Below are 4,306 nucleotides of genomic sequence, written 5' to 3'. Positions count from 1 at the left end.
TGCCCTTTAGGACTCTCGAGGTTTTGATGATACAGTCTTGAGAACCACTCTGGAAGTCAAGGTGGGGGAAAGGGAGCTTTCACCTCCCACTTCTACAGAGCAACTCTGCTTTTCACTGTCATATTTTGGGTTTTGATGCATTACTTCTTCTTCTGGAAGAAATAAGTGTCTCGGTGACCTAAGAAAGGAAAGCCACTGTTCTCATGGAAAGATCCCTGGACAAAGGGTCCAGATCCCTGGGGTCTAGTGTCACTTCGGCACTGCCCAGTTATGAGATCTTGGACACTAGCTTGGCCATCCCCAGAGTCCTTCCTCCCTCCCCCGCCTAGAGAATGAAGGGTTTGAATCAGGTGATCTTCACTGTCTTCTTGAGCTCTGACGTTCTTCATCTTCGGGGGTGCGAGGCGGCAGCAGTACCTATTATATTGTCAGGAATGAGATACTAGACCTGGTCTGCCAGTGGTCTGACCCAGAAGTCTCTCCCTTGAATTCTTCTAACTTCCTCACCTTAGTTGAGTCAGCAAACAACATTTATCTATGACTCACTGTGTGCCAGGCACCATACCCACATTCCTGCAAAGCTTGTAAGCTGCTAGTAACTTGCCCTGATCTGGGAGAGTCTCAAGAGTGCCCCCTAGCTGTGTCTTTTCCTTGCCACTGTCTTCCTTTCTTCTCTTTCTCCCTCACATGTTTATGCCTCTCTGCAGGACAGACTATGAGGGTTGGTAACAATTCATAGTCTGTGGGAATTGGCAGTGGGAACAGTGACCAGTGGGATCTGGGGGTGTTGCAACAGATGTGGTCATTGGGTCATTGTGCCCTGCCCAGGCCTCCTCAGCCACTGACAGGGATGCTCATCTGACAAAATCACTTTTCTGATTTAGATCCCTTTCCTCTGGCCACCTCCCTCTCTCAGGCGATGACTTCCTGGGAAGGGTCGGCGCTAAGGTCTGGTTGTTTCATGGCAGTACCTGCATCTCCTTTTCAATTCCTAGGCAACAGATAGGATGGGAAGATAAGGAGGCACACAGTTTCCCCACAAAGATGGAAGGCGAGAAGACTGGAGAGTGCTAGCTGGTACCCCAAAGCTGTTTTAGAAAGAGGAGATGCTGGAGTGGAGATCTGGAGGAGGGGGAGTGGAGCGTGAGAAGGTTTGGGGAAGGGCAGTCCAGGCAGTGGGAACAGCCCACGCAAAGGCTCTGAGGTTGAACTGTACTCGGTGAATTCTGCAAACTCCAAGGAGGCAGCATGTCTGAGGCCCAGTGAGTAAGGAGATGAGAAGTGCTGGGCGAGATTGGAGAGGTGGCCGGGGGGCCAGACCATGTAGGGTCTTGTAGACCACAGGGAGGATGTTGGATTTCATTCTGAGTATGTAGAGAAATTATTGGAGGATTTTGAATGAGGAAATAATGACTTGCGTTTTAAAAGGTCACTCTGACTACCGTGTAGAAGGTATCCCATAAGGGGCAAGGATGGAAGCAGGGAGACCTGTTAGGAGGCTGGTACATGGTCTGGGGAGAGGGAATCATTGGTATAGTTAAATTGATCAGAGTGTAGCCAGAGCGCTCCCCTTTGAGACCTTGGCTCTCTGGGCCAGGACTGGAATGTCCTGACACAGAGTCAGGGGACCCTGGGCAGCCTGAGTGTGGAGAACAGGAGATGGCAGAGCCGCGGCATGCGTTTTGGAGCCAGACCTGGTTTTGCCCCTTACTAGCTGTGTGACTTTGGGAAAATTCCTTGATCTCTTGGGGGTCTCAGTTTACTCATCTATAAGATGGGAATAATAAGAGTTACTACTTCTCAGAGTGTAAGATACTTGGTGTATGCCTGGCACAGAGTCAGTGTGATAGGAGTGCTTGCTGCGGCTGCCGCTTCTCTTCTATAAGATGCGTGTGCTGGGAGAACGGTGTGGCTTTCCAAAATCATGGGAGGACCAAGTTGCCATTGCCTTGGTCCTGAACACACTGATCAGCTCTGCCTCCTTCTTAGAGGCTGTCCTTAGCCTGCCCCAGACCCCCAGGCTCAGCCCACACTCCCACTGTAATCCTTCCTAGAGATGGCATTCCCTGTCCCTGCCCTCACAAGCTCCTCTACCCTCAGCCATCGCATCACACTGCAGGAAGCCTAGTCTTCACCTCACACCTCCAAGGTGCACCCCACAGATGGGCTGTGTCAGGCCCTGCATTTGCCCCGTAATGAAGCTGGGGACTCACTGGTCTGGGTCTGCACATCTCGTGTCTGTCCAGAGCCCCGGTGAGTCCTCTCTGCTTTACCCCTGTCAGCTCTGGCACCACTTGCTTTGTTAATGGAGAATTTGTCAAGTAATGGGAATAGTTAGCACAGTGGGGGCCTTACTGTGCCCTGGAAAGAGAACAGAGAGAGCCATCGCAGCAGCCCCAGACATGATTGCTGGGCAGGCTTATTTCCTCTTGTCTGCATCTCTCTCTGCATCTCTTGCATGTTTGATTTTTTTCTCTTTGTGTAGAGAGGGTTGACTAGGAGAAAAGACCGTAAATTGCACGCTTTCTGGCCTGGTGCTGCGAAAGCTGGATAAGGTTGTCTTCCTGAACCGAATAATTTCCCTCTCCCCCTACCTCAGTTAGGTGGAAGATCAGCTGAGCACCTAGTTGATTTTTCCCTCCCTTTCTCTTCCCCGCATCCAGCCCTCCCCTCTCCCCTTCTCCCTGTCCCCTCATGTAAAGAACTCACTGACTCTCAATTGAATCCTTTTTAATGGTCCCAAGAGATGAGGATCTTGAAGGGTGATTATCTTCACTATAAATTATTAACTCTCCCAGCAGACAGATGGCTTCCCAGCCCATGGCTTGGAACTCCGGGCTGGGAGGCCCGCTGTCTGGGAGAGGAGGGGACGGGGAAGGGAGGAGGATGAATGAGGGAATGACCACAGCCTCTTGAGTTCCTAGCTGCACCTGGGATGCTGGGGAGCCTGTCGGCACCTTGCAAGGCCTGAGTTCTGTAGTCTGCGGGGAAGAGTTTGTCGTGGTTGCGTTTTGCACACTAGAAAACTCAGGACACCCTTAGGTTGGAGTAAAAGTGATAGGAGGGGCAGAGACTAATGCCATGAGTTGCTTTTAGTATGAACCTTAAAGGATTGTCAGGCATGGTAAGAAGGCACGATTATCACCTTACGTTGTGTAGTCTTTTACCTCCTTAGGTGTTCACGACATCCTGGAAGGTGTATTCACTGTTTTCCCTAATTTACAAGAGAAGAAATAAAAATTGGATAGATCATAGAGTTTCCCATAAGGTCACCTGACCCATAGTTAGTGGAAAGACAGAGCCTCGTTCTGACTCCGGTCTGGCGGTCGTTTCCACACAGCAGACTTTTCCTCAGTTGCCTATGCCTCGTATCCTTCAAGTTTCCATGTAAGTTCCCCCTCCACTGAGAATTCTTCCCTGACCACACTGGGCCAGAGTCATCTTTTGTTCTTCTGGACTGTACTGCACTTCATGCAAAGACCTATTTAGTACTGGACATGCAACGCCAAAGTGTTTCCAGTCTCTTCCGGGATATCTCCAGTGACGGGGTAGCCCACTTCATCTGAAGGTGGTCTGTATGTAAGATAAAGACACAAATACTCTTTCTAGAACTTCCATTCACTAGACAGAAATTCTGTCCTTGAGAGAACCTGTGGGATCTCCCTTCCAATCTAAGACTGCCTCAGGCCCCTGAAGATACTGCTGTAGCTACTGTCGAGTTGCCTCTGTACGTCCAAACACGCCTGTACCTCCAAAGGTTCCTCACACAAAGACTCAGGTGTGACTCTCACCATTGTCTGTGTCATTGGGATGAAGTTTAAAAGATGTCCATCTGTCCATGTTACTCTCCCCGAGCAGGCCAGTTGAGGCACCGACGTCAGCCATGCTGCTAGGAGGAAATACAGGCATCGAGGGCAAGTAGCAGCAGCGGCGGCGGTAGCTGGCATTCACTGGGTACTTATCTGTGCCGAGCACTGCTCTCTAAGGGCTTTACCCTTATTGAGTGCCCTTCCATGGTAACTCACGATTAACTCCATTTTACAGATGAGGCAGCTGAGGCTCAGAGAAGATAAGTGACTTGCTCCAGGTTACACAGGTAGCAAGTGGTACATCTGGGATTTGCACTCAGGAGATCTGGCTCCAGAGCCCATGGGTTTAACCTCCTTGAAATGGGCACTTACTCTAACGCCTGTGTTCTGTTTGGACCTTAGAGACTGACACAGGGAGGGGGAAGGGTAAGCTGGGACGAAGTGAGAGAGTGGCATGGACATATATACACCACCAAATGTAAAGTAGATAGCTCGGG

Source organism: Lipotes vexillifer, unplaced genomic scaffold (genome assembly GCF_000442215.2).
Source record: "Lipotes vexillifer unplaced genomic scaffold, Lipotes_vexillifer_v1.1 scaffold542, whole genome shotgun sequence".
Taxonomy (NCBI): Eukaryota; Metazoa; Chordata; class Mammalia; order Artiodactyla; family Lipotidae; genus Lipotes; species Lipotes vexillifer.
Note: the sequence above shows the minus strand (reverse complement) of the source record.